This window comes from Lissotriton helveticus, chromosome 1_2, assembly GCF_964261635.1.
Source record: "Lissotriton helveticus chromosome 1_2, aLisHel1.1, whole genome shotgun sequence".
NCBI lineage: Eukaryota > Metazoa > Chordata > Amphibia > Caudata > Salamandridae > Lissotriton > Lissotriton helveticus.
The window spans coordinates 53,976,902-53,997,598 of NC_136058.1; positions in this window are offsets into that span (position 1 = coordinate 53,976,902).

Below are 20,697 nucleotides of genomic sequence, written 5' to 3' on the forward strand. Positions count from 1 at the left end.
GGAGGGGGATGGTGACGGGGACACAAACTGGTAGACGAGACAAAGCTGCGTCCAAAGTCCAGTAGGCTGTGATCCCAGGGGAAGTGGTATAATTTCCCCATATCTAAGTTAAAAACCTAGCAAAGGCCATTCCAGAAGCTTTGCCATCCATGACATGAAGCACACAGTTAGTAATTTACATTATTTTTCACAATTCACAGAGGTTTATAGTACACTGCACATCAATAACCCAGATGTTTTCATATTCAGTTCTTGGGTGCAGAGGATGATGCTCAGAACTAACAGTGTTTAACCCAGTCTTCATCCAGGGGAGATAGTTCAGAATCATGAGGCTGAGGGAGATCATGAACCCAATGAAGGTCAACTCGTGGACCGCAGGGTTCTCTCTAGAGGTCACGTATGTCGGAGGGAGCAGGCATAAGTTCTCCAGGATGTTCAGGATGAAGTTAATGTGGAACAAGTCGTGGTAAGTGCGGGTGGAACATGACATGGCACGATAATTTTTCCAGTAGGCCACAGCCACAAGGAAGCAGAGTGCAGAGTGGAAGCCAATGCAGAAGCGCCAAATATACCTCTGTGGACTTTCCCCCGAATCCAAGTGCTATTGGAGGAGAGATAATTCAGAACCCCAACCTCATCAGATACCAACTGCGCTGCTCCGGTCCGGTACTCCCAGCGCAAATCTGAACATAAAAAATTTCCTCACCGGACCTCAGATGACAATGTGGAAACAAGGATTCGACCATGAGCAGGATACAGAGTGAGCTCATCTGGCCGCTTGTGACCAATGCAAGGGGGGGTGTCTAAGAGGAATAAAGGGGGGACCACTTGTAGAGCTTCTTATGCGGTTTTATTTTTGAAGGAAATATAATCCAAAGAAATAACATCCGTCTCTGGGGTGAAATGAAAAAGAAGTAGACGGTATCGTGGGTCTCAGAAGACGTGGTCAGAAGTCCTTCCTGGATCCCTTTCCTGCCTTCGGTGCTTCACCCAGGGGGTCGGCGTAAGCTCTCCAGCAAGGGCATGAAAAAGAAAGAAACCTCGGGGTTACTGTTTGAATCTGCGTTCCGGGTATAGAAGAGGGAGTTCGGAGAGTGAGGGGATCACCAGGGACTATCACCAGTTCATGAATACAGTCGAACAACATCTAATTAAGAGATAGGCGATAGAGGTGTGCTCGGGGACGACCGAGTGAAATAACCCACACACGCAGTCCTGTGACCTCCCTCAACCACCCCTACCCGGTCCCACCCCGCGAAAAAGCAAGTCTCCGTATTTGATCCTGTACCTTGTCCAGCCACACTTCTCCAGAAGTGCGGTGGGGCGACTCATGTTGACGGTGGCCTCCTGGCGTGTTGGTTCCGCTGGGCTGGCCGTCTCCAGTATCTTCGTCCTCCTTCTTCCTGGGCTCCTCGATAGGAATGCTGGTCGGCTCTGGCTTCTCTGCTCCTGTTCCTCCTCTGGCTTTTGTGCCATCTTCTGCCTGGTGTAGTGTTTTGAGCGCCTCCTCTGTCCCGGATTGGCGGAATGATGGTGATGTCACGGCCGAGGTTTCCACCCCCGGGAAAGCCCCGGCGGCATTAAAGGGGCCATATGCGTCCTGTTCTCGGGGTGGAAAGGAACAGGTATTAAAGTCCTCACCCTGCCCTGGACAGACAGGACCCCCGTGACACCCCCGTAGCCTCCATGAGAAAAAAGAAACACTCCGTCCGCCATTTTGGTTCGCTGGGGATCACTATACATGGACTTTAATCAAATGTGTGCCCGTTATAACTTAGGGACTGTGTAGGGCCCGCAGTGGTGAGAATAGAGGCTTTGCCTGCCCGCTGAGTCGTGCACGCATGGTGCTGTTCCGGGTTTCTAGCCCCATGTCGTTCGGTGCCGAGATGCACTGTATCCTGCAGTAAAGCCTTGAGGGAGGCTCATCATTTAAGGATGTTAGCAGTACACCATTCAGAAATGTGGAAGTTTGTAAGGAAAGTGTACTATATAAAGAGTTCTGCATTATGTTTAGGTGAACTGAATACAGCTCTTTTACACAGTTCTTTATCAGATGTACAAAAAAAGAGTGATGATATTCAGTTTCGATATTTCGCTTCAGAAGAGCAGTGCATGGAAAGTGACAATTACAGATGTTAAAGAAGATGGGAAAGTGATTAGGATTGATCAGTTCGAAGAAGAAATTGGAAAGTTTAACATAGTGTGCTCTGAAATGCAAAACTATGTTTGTGTTTGTTGTTGACATAATAATTATAAAACTCAAACTAGGAATGTTGATTTGTATTTGACATCTGAAAAGAAGAATAATGATAAATGGAAGAAATGTGCATCTTACTTGTTAGTGGAAGGTCAATTTGAGTTAGGCAGTGATCAACGTGTTTGTAAATATTGTTATAACAAATTAGAAGAGAACAAAATGCCCGCTAGAGCAGTACATAATATGTTAGAATTAGCAGCTATTCCGGAGGAACTGGCAGATTTGAATACATATGAGTAAGTTCTAATTCAATCTGTTCAACCATTTCAAACTATAATTTGCATGGAGCCTAAAACAGGTAAACTGCCACCAAAGGACTTACGAAGAGGGCTGAATGGAAGAGTGGTGTACTTACCTTTGGATGTTAAGAAAAATATTGAAATTGTTGGTGGAGACAAAGAGGAATATTACGCAGTAGTCATTCTAGTAAATGGAGTACCAACAAAGAGTCAGAAAATATGGCAAGAATTTGTGGATTTTAAAAAAGTTCAAAAGGCAACGTTATATCTTGTGGAAAATATTATTTATTATAAAAGTGTAGATATGTGGAAGAACAGGTAATAAGTTTGGAAGATCAATCTGAAATTTCAAGTGGTCAAATAGAGAAAGTGGACAAGTCAAGGAGTGAAGAGATTCATGAACATTACACAATATGTCCTCTACATTCAAAAGAAGTAATAGGAAACAGCATTGAGTTGTTTCAAATGAAAAAAGCAAAGGGAACTCCAATGAGTGTATGGGAGAAAAGCTTAGATGCTTGTTTTCCACAGCTGTTTCCTACTGGAGAAGGTGGACGATATGATGAGCGACCCGTACGGATTCCACCTTCAGAATATCACTCAACAAGATTATACTTTGAAGATCCTAGATTTTGACAGTGTATTCCATATATATTTCACATTTTGTTTGAAAGTGATTTGTCTTCTCTGTTCTATGCAGTGAACCACATACTGAAAACTGGAATTCATCAATCAGTTCTTTCAGCGAAAGAATTTGTGGAGAAAGTTCAACAAACAGAGGAAAATTTAGAAGCACAGTTAAATAATTTGATGGCATGTCAACGAGGAACAAATGAGTATTGGTATCGTTGTCATGGAGAACTGAAGTATATGTTATGGAACTTAGGTACACCAACTTGGTTTGTGACACTTAGCTGTGTGGAGTATGCATGGAAAGATTTGTTTGAATTTCTACGAGAAGCAAATTCCAATATAAAAAATGTTGAAATGAAGACACCTGGAGAACTGTGTTCTTTAGATCCTGTAAATGTATGCAGATATTTTAATCATAGTTTTTAAGCTAGGATGTCTTTTATCTGCAATAAAAAGAATCCACTTCTCGGGGAAGTTACCGATTTCTTTTGGAGAAAGGAGTACCAAGCGAGAGGTGCTCCTCATATACGTTTGCTAATATGGATTAAGGATGCACCTAAATTTGTAATTGATTCAGATGAAATAGTATTGTCTTTCATTGAACAGTATGTGACATGTGAGATTCCAAGAAAAGGAGGAGATAGAAGCTTGAGACAGCAAGTTTTAAGTTTTCAAAGTCACCGTTGTGGAAAGTAATGCAGATGAAAATACAAGTCTGAAGGAAAATTTTATATAAAGTGTCAGTTTCGATTTCGACAACCAGTAATTTCTAAAGGAAGAGTAAATTATTTATTTTGTACTGTAAAGCACACAATACTCACAAATCTCCGAAGAATAGCTACAGCTTAAAAAGAACAGAACTGGCATAATATAATAATGACTACAATCCGGTTTTAAAAAAAATTTGGAATGCAAACATTAATATCCTGTATGTTGCAGACAACTCAATTGCTAATGTACGCTACATTACATCATATAATAACAAAATCATAAAAAACCGAGATGAAACAAATGTGGGAAGAAATTGCACAAGAGAAGCGCCTAAGCAAACAATTGTAAAACTTTAATTTGAAAATGCTTTCCCACAGAGAAATTGGATCCTATGAATGTTCAGACCACTTGTGCTCTTCAAATTTATATTAAAAATCACGAGGGATCATTTGGGTAAGTTTAGGTCCTGCCTGCTCATGAAATAGAGTGTTGAAATCATTAGAAAAAATGTAATACTTAGCAGCACATGAACCAGACAGTACAGAAATTCTTAAAACTAATTTGTTGGATATATACTATCCTAAAAGGAATCGACATCTGGAACAGCTATGTCTGTATGGAGTACTTCAACATTACAGCTTCAAAAGAAATGTTAAACAGAATTTAAAAGAAGAAAAATATGCAGTAGTTGGATGTCATGGATGTTTAGTAAAACACACAAAAGGCAACCTTATCAACCACAAGAAACTCAGGGCCTTATTTATGAAGGCCTTGCGCCGCTGGTGCGCCACTTTTAAAATGGGAAAAAGTGACGCACCGGCGGCGCAAGGCCTTCATAAATAAGGCCCTCAGTTGTTAAATTCCAGACAAGCGATAATTTTACTTTTTAGCACTTCTCCAACTCTTCAAACCATGAAATAGTGAAAGTGAATTACTTGGAGATTTCGACTGCTATGATAATTCTTTTAATGCATGTAAAGATGGCAGTGCTTGATCAATTTTCCCGACATATTTAAAAATGTTGAATGATGAAATTGAACAGGAAAAGACTATTACAGCTGAAATTGCTAATGATAGTTTCCAAGATAGTCAAAGTTTTGGTCCATGTAGTCAAGATCCATTTGGACAACCAATAGTGGAAAATGAAGCAGTGATTGCTATGCATGAAGTCGAAATTTCAATGCAACAAGCACAAGAGGAGAATATTACAATAGAAAAGTTAGAAGAACAAGTAAATATTGAACAGAAAGAAATATATGTACAAGTGAGAGAATAGATAGAACATGGTTTGTTACATGAAAAAAAGAATGTGTATGTTCATCATTTAAACCTATTCTGATGTACATCAGTGGTCAAGCTGGAATAGGTAAATGTTTTTTAAATAAAGTTTTGACCAGTTATCTTCATAAAACTACTGGTTCACATGTATCTTTTGTGGTAACAGCTCCAACTGGATTAGCTGCGCACAATGTTTAAGGAATTACTTTGCATAGATTATTGATGTTGCCAGTTGAGCATGATAATAAATTAGAATATTAGAAGTTGTCTGGAGAAGCTTCTTGTGATGTGTCAGGAGTGCTGAAGAAGATGAAACGTTTAATTATTGATGAGGTGAGCATGGTCTCAAACTTAATGCTTGCTTTTGTACATTTAAGAATGCAACAGGTATTAAAAATAGATTACGACGTTCTCTTTGGAGGAAAACATTTAATTGTATTTGGAGATCTGCTACAACTAACTCCTGTAAAAGGAGAACTAGTCTTTAAAACTCTTCTACATGAAGACACTAGGAAATCTTTGGGAAGTATTGGAAATGTGAATGTCTGGTTACATTTTGAATATAAAGAACTCACTCAGAATATGCGACAAGCAAGTGATGAAGATTATGGAAATATTCTGAAAGATGTAAGAATTGGTGTTCCAAGCAAACATGGTAAACAAGCTTTACAAAGTCGTCTACTACAGAACTTGTTTACAACTGAAAACACACAAGCAGCAGTAATGTACAAGAAAATTGCAGTAAAAAAGTCTATAGTTTGCTTAATGCCTACAGTGCAAGAGTGTACTACATTTAATAAGGAGCTTCTGAAATTGGAAAATCAAGTAATAGTTCACATTGAAGCTATTGATAAAATCTAGCGTCAAGGAATGACATTTCTACTTTCAAATAAACTACAGACTAATTCTTTGGAAAAGTCTGCATCAAAAACTGCTGGCTTCAACTTGCATCAACTTGCAAAAGGGAACATGGCGTCTGGCTAATGCCAGTCGGGGGATGCCGTATGTGAGGAGGAGAGAGCCTTTGTCCTGGAAGCAACATTGGGGGAAGAATTCATTTTGATGCCGGAGATTTGCAGTCTTTGGACGTTATCACGCTGTTAAGTTGAGCTTTTAATTTTATATTTCTGTTGTTCGCTGTTCTTTCTCTTAATGTGGAGGGTTAACCGTCTGCGAATAGGAAAATCCGACCTGGAGGAGTTTTCTACTTTGGGCCGCCTTGGGACACTGAGCGCTCTGAACGCTGCGTGCTGACTCCTGAATGCGCTGAACGTGTGTGGTAGTCAGCGGTGGTAGTGAATTTCGGAGCTTTTGTGAGCTTTTTGAGTTTTATTTGCTGCCAGACTTTTTCCATTTCCTTTTACTTTTTGGCTGTTAAACCGAAAATCTTGAGGAACTTCATTGTTTTCGCTGCCTTTACAGCTTTTTTTATTTGTACTCTCTTGGGAGCTAATAGGCAGATTTAAGGGTTGAAATCAGGACCGCATTGTTCTTTCAGACAGGTAAAAACTGATGTGATCTGGTCCTGGAGACTTTATCTCTGCATTACCAGTGCAGAGCTGTCACTCTGGCTCATTAGGGTTTTGGACTCGGGGGGCTAAGTTTAGGACGAAACTCCGGATTCTAGGAATATACACGGGTAATTATAGAACAAACCTCACCAAATGTTCTCTTGAGAAGTGTGTAATCACACCCTATTCAATTAATTCTGGATTTCAAAACCGGTTGATATAAAAAAAAGTCTGAGTTTAAAAGCCACTCCGTCGATTTAGAGAAGATAAAGAAGGATAATGTTCCTCTCCTCGGGGATAATTTAAACAGAGCCAGTTTCAAGCGGTGCCTTTTAAATCAGAAGGGCTGGATGGAGAAAGGCTCTCAATACCGGGGAGCTAATACTGAGATACGACATTTAATTGAGTCACCAGGTGAAGTAAGAGAGGAGAGAGAGGCATCGCTAAAGGTTTGTCTCTCATTAGACGTCACAAATTTTAATTAAGGTGTTACTGTTTTAAATAGAAAGGAACATAGAACCCCGACAGTGAGAAGTAGATACCAACTTCGGTCCGAATTGGGAAAACCTAAAAAAGACAGCATTCAAGAGAAAGGAAGTGATCCTCCTCGGGTGGTAATTCCTAAAACTCCTCTTAAAAAGAAAACTAAGAAAGTATCTATAAAAAAGTGTGCCGGGAACAAATCTCAATCTGCATTAAAACCACTACCCTCTTTAAGGTCCTATTTCAAGATAATGGAGCAGGTCGCTGGCTCCCTAGTACCATCGACAGAGGAAGTCAATAAGGAAATAGTTGGACCTTATAAATCTGCATCAAATTCATTAGCGAAAGTGGGAAACGTTGCCCCCTCCGAACAGATCGGAACAACACTCGTGTTGGAAAATCATTTTTCTCCTCTTAAGGAGGTTCAAGAGGACCAGGAAGGTCTGGCCGAGATACCCCGGGATATCTCTGAAAAAGTCGCCGATGGAACTTATCAGATTAATCCCCAAAACTCAGTTGGCCTAGTAAACCATGATGTTGTCGTTCCTGCTGTTGAGTCTTGGCCTAAGCAAGTCGATTGTAATATAGTCCCCCCCTGATGGTCAATTGGGGGCCTTTTTGGCCAGTTTCAGAGAAGAGATTTTAGCCAAATTCCTGACTTCTGAAAACAATCAGAGAGAAATTCAGGATAGGGGGAGATCTTGGAGCAGAAGATCGATGGATTGGCTAAACGAACTGAGTGGCTTGAAGAGGAAGTGAAAGCCTTGGGTGAGACTACCGCCATTAATTTTAGTGAGATTGAGAAGCTAAAGCGAGGAAACAAGGAACTAAAGATGGATATGGAGAGATTGGAACTCCAAGCCAGGAGGAACAGGTATTGATGAGAACGCGGAAGGGGGAGATTTAAAGGGATTTGTTTTTCGACTATTGGGGGAGTTACTCTCCGATCACGCAGAGATTGATTGGGCAAACAAACTTCAAAGGGTTCATAGAGACCCCTTTAGGTTGCAGCCAGGAAGGAAAGCACCGAGGAAGATTCTTGTTGCCTTCCACACTTACACAATTAAAGAGCTTGTCCTAACTAGGGCATTAAAAGAAAAATCATCTACTTATGGGGATTGCACATATTCAATACGCTCAGATATGGGTAAAAGAACAGCGGAACGTCAGTGGATGTTAGGCTCAAAGATTAATGAATTGAGGCTTAAGGGAGCTCAGGTACATATGAAGTTGTTAAAAGTTATGTGGAACAATAAATTGTATAATTTTCGGGAACCTGAGGAAGTTGATGCCCTGTTAAGTAAGATGTAAGAAGTCAGAGGGTGCCTTCTTTAGGATCTTTGGGATACAATTGTAGATTTATTTAGAGTAATACTTTATTCACAGCAAAGGTGGCAATGTTTTGTTGTACAAGTTATATTAACAGCGTTTATTTATGTAAATATGTCGTAGTATGACCTAGGACGTTAGGCTCTCCTCGTTATCACGGTATATCTCGAATGGCGCTTGCGCCTTTTGCGATAGTTGGGAGGGTTCCCTGGGCGGAGGGGAGAGGGGGCACAGGGTGTTGGGAGCATTCGGGATTTTTTTTTAAAAAGTAGGGTCCTCTACTTGTCAGGTTTTGTATATACATTTGTTTAATTTGCTTTCTATCTATAATGAGAGGGGTGTAGCATTCAGAATAATAAATGGTTAAAGACTTAATAAATTTAATTTCATGGAATATTAATGGGGTAAGATCCAGGAATAAATTGGCCCGTATCATGGAGTTTCTTAAAAAATCTGAGGCTAATATATTATTGCAGGAAACCCATTTGGAAGAGTTGGAGGGTTTAAATATGTTTTTAAAATGGTCTTGGGTCCAGGATATAGTCAGTTCGAAACAGAGAGGTAGCACAAGAAGAGTTGCTATTATTATAAAAACTAATTGTTGTATTAAGTTGGTAGGTCATTCTATGGACTCATCTGGGAGATGGGTAATCGCTAATATTAAAATACAGAATAGGGCTATGGTATATGTGAGTTATTATGGCCCAAACCAGGATAGTCCAGACTCTTTGACTCATCTCGAGGCCGCCCTCCTGTTAGTTAATGTTCCAGTAGTTATTGGAGGGGATTTTAACTTAGTTCAATGCCCAGAATTAGATAGGACCTCTAGGACAATTTATAAGACCCCTCTACATTCTATGAATGCACTAAAAACCTTGAAATTTGATTGATGTTTGGAGAGTTAAAAAAGGTAACAAGAAGGGATATGCATTTTATAGCAAGAAATACGGTCATCATTCTCGCATAGACTATTTTTTGATAGATCAGGGCTTATATGGAGAAGTTGAAAGAGTAGACCATCTACCTGCTATTCTTTCCGATCATTCTGCTGTTTTATTATCCCTTAGACTACAAGGAAAGAGTGGAGCTACGATATGGACGTTAGACCGGACGATTTTACTCGACAAAGCAGTTCAATTAAAGTTACATCAGGAAGCATTGATATTTTTTCAGGTTAACAATGAGTCAGCGAAGCTGCAGGTTATTTGGGACGCCTTTAAGGCTTTTTTAAGGGAAGAGATCACATCTATTATGATCGGGAAGACTCGTACCCACAGAATGAGAGAAAAGACCCTTCTTCAAAATATTCAGACTATAGAGCAAGAATTAGAAAGGGCCTCTTTAGATTCTTTTTTTAGGGTTCCACATATTACTAGGGAGTTAGAGAATCTTCAAGCAGAATATAAGAGCCTCTTGGACAATATTTTAATAAACAGATGGAAGGTTAGTAAACTTCTAAACTTATATTACGGGGAAAAGAGCGGTAGGCTCTTAGCATGGAAGGCTAAAACAGATAGAGCTCGAAATCAAATTAATAGTCTGAGGGAGGGTGTTACGGGTCAGATTTTATTAACTGATCTCAAAATTGGGGCAGAAATACGGAGATATATGGCGAAATTATATAATGAGGAGATGGACCCTGAGGTAGGAAAAATCCAGGAATGTTTGGAAAGCGTGGAGCTTCCATCTCTTACCGAGGACCATACTTTTTCTTTACCTTCTGTAATAATGCTGGAAGAAATTCGCACACACTGAGAAGGATGGCAAGAGGAAAGGCAGTGGGCCCAGATGGCCTTCCAATAGAGGTATATTTAATATTAGAGGATAATTTAATATTAATATTTAAAGAACTCTTTGATAGCATACTGAGGGATGGGCATGATCCCCCGGCGTCATGAGATGAGGCAATGATAGTCTTAGTTTTAAAACCAAATAAGAACCCTCTCGTAGCTGAATCATATAGACCTATATCCCTTTTGAATACAGACTTTAAGGTGTTTATGAGGATATTGGGGACTAGGGTTGCTAAAATAATAAAAATATTATCCATATTGATCAAAGGGGATTAATTCCTGGAACACACCTTATTGACCTCACTGCTACTATGTTGGGAGTAATGAATTTGGCTGAATGCTATAAACTTACGGTAACTAGACTGGCAATAGATGCTGCCAAAGCATTCGATCAAGTACACTGGCCTTATTTATGGGCATCTTTGGCAAAGTTTGGTTTCCCTAAGAATGTTATAAAGTCTCTCCAGGTAATCTATAGAGCTCCTACAGCTGCAGTGTTAGTTAACGGGCAACTAACTGATTCCTTCAGGATTATGCGAGGGACATGGCAGGGATGTCCGACGTCTCTGTTGCTCTTTAATATTTATATCGAACCATTTGCAGCATCTATTAGACAAGATCTTACTATATTCCCATTTAAGTATAACAATTTTGAGGCTAAATTAGCATTATATGCAGATGACTTAATTTTGTACACAAAAATCCTGCACATTCTATTCCCAGGCTCCTTGCTAGAGCAGAGACTTATGGATACGTTTCTGGTTATAGTGTGATTAGGGATAAAACAGAAGTCTTGGAGTGGAATCAAACATCTGTGACCCCAGGGGCTACATTTTCAGATGCGATATTTGGGTATACAAATTACTGAAAAATGGAAGATGACTAGTAACGAGATTGGGAAATTATTGATGGCCAAATCTTCCTCTAAATATATATGGGCGGGTCAATTTGATCAAAATGATCATCCTTCCAAAGATAACCTTTATTTTTAATGACATACCCCTTCCTTTCAAAAAGAATGAACTTGTTAAGATGCAGGGCAAGATTTGTAGTTTCATATGGGCATTAAAGGGAGCTCGTATTTCTGGGAAAAGGCTTAGAAGCAGGTTGGAGAAGGTGGGCTTGGCATTACCAGATTTATTTTGTTTATTTTCATGTTTTTCACTTTAAAAATGTCAGGAAGTTGTTAAGAAAACCTGATGATTGAGTATTGGGTTTAATTTATATTGCTATGTTGAGTGGACTTGGATATGACCAAGGTCAATTTTTATTTAAGTTTGGGGATCCTAAATTTTTTAAGAAGGTACGACTTAAGATTCTATTGCAGGCAGCGAAAAATTGGGTTTTTATACGGAATAAGATGGGAGTAAAGTATTACTCTGATTATTCTCCGATTTGGGGTTCACCAGGTAACCCCAAATGTCTGGATGATGTCCTTAGCCTGCCATTGAAGCAAGCAGACTATTGGGGAGACTTGAAATCATGCGGGCTTGATGACATGGGAATCTCTGTCACCATGTACCCTAGGAGAATTAACTCGATTTAAATATTATCAACTTTCAGCTTTGTGGGCGAGACAGCAGTGGCTGGAAAATCAGGATGATGAGTGGTTAATTCACGCTATGAAGACCGAAAAAATTAATAAGGAGGTTGCCTGGTGTATCGCATGTTAATTCAAGCAGAGGATAATCTTGTTAATGATATCCAACAGTTATGGCAAAATGACATTGAAAATATTAATTTGCACAATGCTTGGCATGCTTCCTTTACGAGAGATAGTCAAACCAGCATATTTTAAGAATATTCACTTGTTTACCCTTTATCGGGTCTATTTGACCCCTGCGAAGTTAACAAAATTGTTTGGTACTCAACATGTATGTTCAAGATGTAAGGATCAATTAGCGAATGACTACCATATGTTTTTTACCATGCACAGTGTTAGCCAAATTTTGGGCTGATATTGTTGAATTTTTGAAGGACGTCACAGGAATTCAGTTAGAAATTACCCCGCTGCTTATTTTTTATGGTTTATGTCAGGATAATGTATTGACATTTGACAAGAGGGCCACAAGAAACATTTTTTATGTTATCCTATTGGGAAGACGCGAAATATGTAGAGCTTGGAAATTGGCTATTCCACCCCTCTTCTCTGAGTGTAAACAAAATATCATACAAACCAGCCAAATAGATATTGCATGTGACCCAAGAAGTCAGGATAAGGTTTGGGCTTTGTTGATTGACTGGTGTCAGAGAGTGGGGTCCAATGATTAAGTCAATTTTAGTTGTTGGTCCTGTTCCCCCTCAGTCGTGAGATACGAGGGGTAGGAGTGGAAGCAGCTATTTCTTGTCTGGAAAGGCTCTATTTCCAACCAGCCCTCAGTTTTGGAAACAGAGTATCGCCTACAAGTTAAATGACAGGATGAGGACCAAAAAAACAAAAAACTAAACTGCTGGCTTAGAAAAGAATGTAGATGTATGTATAAACTGTCGGGTAATTTTGAGGCATACTTTGAATATAGAAGAAGGTTTAGTGAATGGAGCAATGGAGAAAGTTGTTGAATCTGTAAAATATCGAAACAGAAATGCAATTGAATTCTTGAAAATTAAATTTGATCAGATTACAGAGGTAAGACAGATTGGGCATTGTGCTGTACGTTTTTTGCTGGTAAAAGACTTGTATGTTCGTAGAAAACAGTTTCCTTTCTGTTTAGCATATGCAATAACCATTCGTAAATCTCAAGGTTTAAGTGTAGACAATGCTTTAGTAAATGTTGGAAGAACTGTGGGGCATATTATCAAGGACAGGCAATACATTATCGCCGCTTTTATCGGCAGGAAACTGCCGATAAAGCGGCGATAATGGCCTTGATAATATGCTCTATGAATGCCAATCGAAGCCCATGTTAGATGTGAACACATCTAACATGGGCTTCGATTGGAATTCATAGAGCATACTATCAAGGCCATTATCGCCACTTTATCGGCAGTTTCCTGCCGATAAAAGCGGCGATAATGTATCGCCTGTCCTTGATAATATGCCCCTGTGTTTAAAGAGTGAAATGGCATATGTTGCATCATCTCGAGTTAGAATATTGTTGGTTTGTATTTAATTGATTTAGATGAAAACAAGGTCAGTGCTGATGTAAATTGTGTAAGAGAATGTAATCATTTCAGAAGACTTTATGCACCAACTTTAGGTGAATATCCTATTTATGAAAAACCTATTGTGTGTTCAAAACGCAAACATGTTGATGCATCAAGTGTGGTTGAAAAGCAGAAAAAAATTCAAGAGAAAAGAAAAGATGTAAAGAAACAGAAAATACAAACAGGTGATGATGTTGTGGGATACCAATTAGAAAATGCTTCTGGTGTCAATTGCTATGGTTATTCTAAATGTTATATTTTATCTAGAAGATCTTTATGGTGAAATTATGGAAAGTCAGGAAAAAAGATTATGTTCTGCAATTTATACTTTATTTCAACAATTGAGAACCGACAGAAGTAAGATCCATACTGCTTCTGGTATTCACCAACTCTTGGATACATGTACTGGATCTTTAACGTTCAGCCCTAATAAACAACAAGATGCACAAGAGTTTCTGATGGTTATGCTTGGATTATAAGAAGATGAAGGAATCCACATTGAGAGTTTATTTGGACTCAGTTACAAATGGGATCATAAATGTGAACAGTGTTCACTAACTTCAATCACTATAGTTGACAGAGAACGACTTCTAGATTTAACAATACCTGACTGCAAATCTGAACCTTTTATGAAATTAGTAAAAGAAGCAAATCATGATATGAAACGTTCTCGTTGTCAATCATAAATGTTATCTAAATTATGCCTACTAATATCTAATTTTGATGCTACAACGCTGCAGACCAAATGGAGTACAAGTGGAAATGAAATTCAAAAATGTTGTTGCTAGTCAAGTATCTATTTCTGGAAGAACTTTCACAACACTGGCAATTGTTTTCCATGCTGGAGGTACTACCAAATGTGAACGCTATATTGTATATTTAAGATGCAAGAATTAGTCATTTGTTTTTTTTAACAATGTAGTTGATTGTTTTTTTCCAGGTGTTTATGATGATACTACAGTGACATCATCGTGAATAGCGAAGTTAAGTAGAATCTGATAACAGCAAAAGAAGGGAGAAAAATATGTTTTCAGGATGTTTAATTATGTTGTAGTATTTGAAAAGTAACACTGTAATTTCTGAAATATTTTACATTACAAAACAGTTTTACAGTTTATTTTCTTTTACGTAGTGGAAAAGTTACAAAAAAACAGTACTAATGACAAATAGAAGAATAGTGGTTTGATATTTAAAAAACTTTGAAATTGACTGGAGAAACCATAGGTTTTTCAGACGTTATAGTTATAAATTAGCATTTAAAAAACCTTTGAAATACATTGAAAAAACCAGAGGTTTCAGGGACGTTATAGTTAGAAATTAGCATTTAAAAAACCTTTGAAATTCACTGAACCATATCATGAATGATGTAATATGTGACGTCATCGGAAGTGCATTGCGGGCCGTGGGTTATAGTTAGCTGAACTAACTATAAAGGTGGAATTTCTCTGGTTTTGTACAAGTAAAATGTCCAACTAACTATAACATCTCTGAAACCTAAGGTTTTTTAAATGCTAATTTCTATCTATAACGTCTGTAAAACATGTATATATATTACCTACTGGCAGTTGCCAGTAGGTAGCTATAGTTAGGATCAAGTTTCCATAGGAAGAGCATTTTTTGTTGTGCTTATAACTTCTGTTCATATCAGCTCCTATGTTGAACGTTTTGGATGATTCATCAAGGGGGGGCAAAGAAAAAAGGGGGTCCCAAAAAGTGTTTTCCCCATGCAATTTCCATAGGAAAATTTAGACAAGACTACAGGTCGTACGGGTGAATGGAATTACCCCAAATTTGGCAGGGAGAAGGGTTTTGAACTAGAAAGCACGCTTTTATTTATTCAGTATAAATTCATTCAGTAATTTTGGAGAAATATCGAAATTTACAGATATCGATATTTGGGAATTCTGCCATCTGATTGGCTGAGGCGTTATGAGCACAAGCTTGCTGTTTATTGGCTGTGAGATGTGCAAGTGGTTGTAACTAGGAAATGCTGGCAGCCATTTTGTGATTCTGTTGAAGCGAGTAAGGGGAAAAGGGCAAAAAAAGTAGGAAAGAGGAGGGTAGGAGCACTGTAACCTCTGTGGGGTGTTTAGTGTGTGCTATACACGGGGTGCAATCAGAACTACTCACACCTACCGGTCTGAAAGTGCTGGGCTACGGAAATTAGGTGAGGTATTGCCTAGAGTCTGATGCTGCTAAGGTGAGCTGCTGCGGAACTGTGGGATTAAAGTGTGAGCTCAAACTGTGTGTCTTATGCTGTGAAGTCATGTGTCCTGGCCGCTACACCACACCATTGGAAATAGTGTCAGCATGTGTTTATACCTACTAGGACAAACTACTGACCCCTACTGGTCTGAAAGTCCTGGGTACGGAAAATATGTGAGGTATTGTCAAGAGTCTCATGGTGCTATGCTGAGCTGCTGCCGGACTTGGGGATGAAGTTTGTTATGAAAAAGGGTTAACCCAAATAGAGTCAGTGGGACCTGGGTAGCTAAGCGTTATAGACAGAATGGTCGCAGATTGGGAAGGAGAAAACAAATTCATTTGAATATAAAACAATCGGGATGATGAATCAAAAGGACAGCACGATGTTTTTATTCACAAGGTACCGACAAACCTATAACTGGTTTTTGCGCTATAATTATCAATTTTTTCAATTTTTTGTGCCCACATGCGCAACGCGAGAGGAAAGGGGGTGGGAGTGCTGTGAGGGGATTTCAGTGAAAAGTGAAAGAAGGTTTTCTTTTTTGTGACAAACAATTACATTCGATTCTTTATGCAAGTGGTTCCCCGTATTGGGGAAACACATAACAGCTCTTGCGAGTCCAGACAATTCTCCAAAACGAGTCCTCTATTATAGCTGTGTTAATCTTGCTTGAGGGTAGAAGCTGGCACAATTGGGGCAGGTAGTCTACGTTTCGACCCAATAAATTACATTTATTTACTTAGGGTCTCATGGAGAGATCCCTATCTAATCGTAGACGAGCCGCAGCCCGCTCGGGTTGTTGTTTAAGAAAATACACACCCTGACCAAAGTGCTAAAACAGATAGGACATGGTGTATGTATCAAAACCGGTGTGAAAGGAAACCTATCATTATAAACTTGTGTCTTACAATCACCGTTTTTCCGTAGGTGCATAACCCCAGTAAGAAAATGTATTTTATATACCATGTATGGTCTCACCTCCAGGACCCCATTGTCGGGTGTCCCCGGAACCACGTGTAACTTGTAATTTCAATCGTCTAAAAAACTCAAGGGGAGAGGAGATCACGTTACAAAACACCCCCTCCACTAGATATCATGGTGCCGTGACTGCATAGAAATATACTAACTTAAGATTTATCTGTAACCCTGTTTCTTGGGTCTGCTCGGCTTTATTGGAGTTGGGCGGTAAACAACTCGATGCTGTAATGTAAAGAACGAATAGCTGACTTAGATCCGGGGTTCTATCGTTACGTGCCCATTACATTGTATGACTGGCCAATGAATCAAAAAAATCCAAAAAATATATATGGCGGAGACTCACCTAGACTCGGCAGATAAATCTGGGATTCAGGGGGGAACTCGGAAAATAAGTCGGAGCTATTCCTGACGGCGTGTGATTGCGTTTAAAACCATACACGACTGGTAACTAGGAAGTGTAGTTAGGGGGCGTGTACCAAACGCGAAGAATCAAAACAGTAGAAAGACTCAGTATTACGGGTCATTTAGAAAGGAAGGTAGTCTCTCCCTGATATTAGAACCGTGACAGATGTATCTCTACTCACGGAACTGGGTGCATGATGTCAAAACCACATATAGAAATTAATAGAAATTAGGAAGCATCATCAATGATATATTACTAAAAGAAAAAATTAGAAAGTTAGCAGCGCACTAACCTCGCACGGCAGTGAAAGCCGCGTGTCCAACAACATGAAATCATTAGCTTAATTTGCCATATTTGTGTTGTTATTGATCCGCATATCTATGGCAATGCTCATGTAGAGCACCTACCGTCACAGGGTGGTGAAGACTACAGACATGTATATTAGTGCCATCTGGATCTATAACCACCTTGTGAAACATAATCTTAATCGGTGTCCAACGCACTTAAACATTTAGACTTCGCATGCTAATTTCTATCTCTCTATCTATGTCTGGCTTGACATATGCAAAGTCGAAATGTTTAATGATTTCATGTTGTTGGACACGCGGCTTTCACTGCCGTGCGAGGTTAGTGCGCTGCTAACTTTCTAACTTGTGTATGGTGCTTAGGGGGTGTTATACAGGGATTGCTAAGGTAAATTTGTGTTTATCAAATCAATTCAGTATTTGTAAAGTGCAAACTATTCACTCCTACGGGTCTGATGGCGCTGGGGGCGTAAGCTGAGCTGCTTCCGGACTCAGGGATAAAGTTGCTGAACTACTGACCCCTAGTGGTCTGAAATTGCTAGGTACAGAAATTAAGTGAGCTATTGCCTAAAGTGTTATGCTGCTAAATTGAGCTGCTGCTGGACTCGGGATGAAACCGTAAGCCCGAACTGTGTGTCTTATGCTGTGAAGTCATGTGCTCTGGGCGCTGTGCCACACCTGTCCAAGTAGTGTCAGCAATATTTTATACGTAGTAGGAAGAAGTTTTTTTTGGAACACAGTAACTTGTATATGGTGCTTAGGTGGTGTTATACAGGGAGTGCAAAGGTAAATCAATGGGTCTGAAGACCCTGTAGGCCGGCGTAGAAATTATGTGAGCTATTAAGTGAGCTATTGCCCAGAGTCACATGGTGCTGAGCTGACACCATGAGTCCTGTGCTCTAAACTAATCGAATTCACAATCCGCAAAATCCGTGAATTCGTGCAAATTTGCGGATTTGAGTTTGTTTGCATGTTCGCGGGGTTTTTTGCGTGTTCGCGGGGCTTTTTCCATGTTCGCGGGGCGCTTGCATGGCAAAGTTACCCGGTCGTGTATGGGCACAGCACCCTCTGGTTCACCACTGCCACCCTCTGGTTCATCACTGCCACCCTCTCGTTCACCACTGCCACCCTCTAGTTCACCCCTGCCACCCTCTGGTTCACCCCTGCCACCCTCTGGTTCACCACTGCCACCCTCTGATTCAGCACTGCCACTCTCTGGTTCACCCCTGCCACCCTCTGGTTCAGCACTGTCACCCTCTGGTTCACCACTGCCACCCTCTGGTGCACGACTGCTGCCCTCTGGTTCATCACAGCACCTCTGGTTCACCACTGCCACCCTCTGGTTAACCACTGTCACCCTCTGGTTCAGCACTGCCTCCCTCTGGTTCACCACTGCCACCCTCTGGTTCACCTCTGCCACCCTCTGGTTCACCACTGCCACCCTCTGGTTCATCACAGCACCCTCTGGTTCACACCTGCCATCCTCTGGTAGAGCACTGTCACCCTCTGGTTCACCACTGCCCCCTCTGGTTCATGACTGCCACCCTCTGGTTCATCACGGCACCTCTGGTTCACCACTGCCACCCTCTGGTTAACCACTGTCACCCTCTGGTTCAGCACTGCCACCCTCTGGTTCACCACTGTGGAGTGGAGAAGTGTGGCTCACTGGTTAGAGGAAGCAGACCCTGAAGCAGACGTCAGACCCGGGACCAGAGTTTTATTCCCGACGCGGCAGGGTCTTGAGCCCAAATGTCCACAGACTCGATAATTCTCGCTTCGGTGCCTACTCGAATCACGGGTTCACACTCTGCAACTCTGGGCAATAGCTTGCTTAATCTCCACTACGGCCCCCCGCGGCGGGATGCCTGGCTTTCACCTTGGGGATGCCCAGTACGGGTTATCTCACAGGGAAAAGCCAGGACGGGTTCCCAAAGCAAGTGCCTTGAGACCTTGCGGTGAAAAGGCGCTATATAAGAACCTTTGACATTTGAAATTTGACATTTGACTGCCACCCTCTGGTTCACCCCTGCCACCCTCTGGTTCACCACTGCCACCCTCTGGTTCATCACAGCACCCTCTGGTTCACCCCTGCCACCCTCTGGTACAGCACTGTTACCTTCTGGTTCATCACTGCCACCCTCTGGTTCACTGCAAAAAACACAGTTGATGGACAGAATGTAGAACAATGTCATACATTCACCCCAGTACAGGGATCTGGGCCTAAATCCATCGTTTTTTTGCACTCCACACCACCCTGGGTTAGACACTGGCTATATGCAAATCAGCTCTGACCCTGTGCCTCATGGGAACAATCCAGTCCGAACTACCAAGCCATGTCTTTCCCAGACCAGAATCAAGCTCTGGTTCACGACTGCCACCCTCTGGTACATCACAGCACCTCTGGTTCACCACTGCCCCCCTCTGGTTAACCCCTATCACCCTCTGGTTCAGCACTGCCACACTCTGGTTCACCACTGCCACCCTCTGGTTCACCACTGCCACCCTCTGGTTCACCACTGCCACCCTCTGGTTCACCCCTGCCACCATCTGGTTCATCACTGCCACCCTCTGGTTCACCCTCTGGTTCAGCACTGCCACCCTCTGGTTCAGCACTGTCACCCTCTGGTTCACCCCTGCCACCCTCTGGTTCATCACTGTCACCCTCTGGTTCATCACTGCCACCCTCTGGTTCACCACTGCCACCCTCTACCGAGACCTTTTGTGACACAGCGGCAGCACAAAAGATGCGCCATGGTGCTGGGTATTAACAACGTGACGCATCTGAGAGATGTGACACGTTGTAAAGCCCTGCGCCATCAGGAGGCGTTCCGGCGCAGGGGAGGGCGTTTCTGCGCAGGAATGCCTCCTAATAGTGGCTGAGTGAAATCTACAAGAATTCACTCAGTCACTTTTAGGCCAATGCTGTGTCAAAACGCTGCGCCCCAGAGCATTGCTGGAGCTGCGTCCCAAGCGCGACGCAGCTCCAGCAATGCGCTGCTTTTATGGCACAGATGCGTGACGCATCTGTGCCATTTTTGCCACATGGTGCGCCGATTGTAAATGCGGCGCACCATGGGTGGCGGAGCTGCGGCGCACAATAACTGGCGCATCCCTGGGGATGCGCCAGTTATTGTATATCTGCCCCTATACATCTAGCCAATGAGGGAGCACTTGCTGATTAGACAATAGAAAGTACTCCAGTTGAGTAGAGGTATTGCAAAAAAAGGTGGCATCTTCGTGGACAAACAAGCAGGGCGGGATTCATTCTGCCCCCTGTTAGACTAGTTTTTTGTGCCCTTCTGCCCTCTGTTAGACTCGTTTTTCCCTTGTTTTTCCCTTGTTTTTCTGTCCTTCTGCCCTCTGTTAGACTCGTTTTTCCCTTGTTTTTCTACCCTTCTGCCTTCTGTTAGACTCGTTTTTTTTGCCC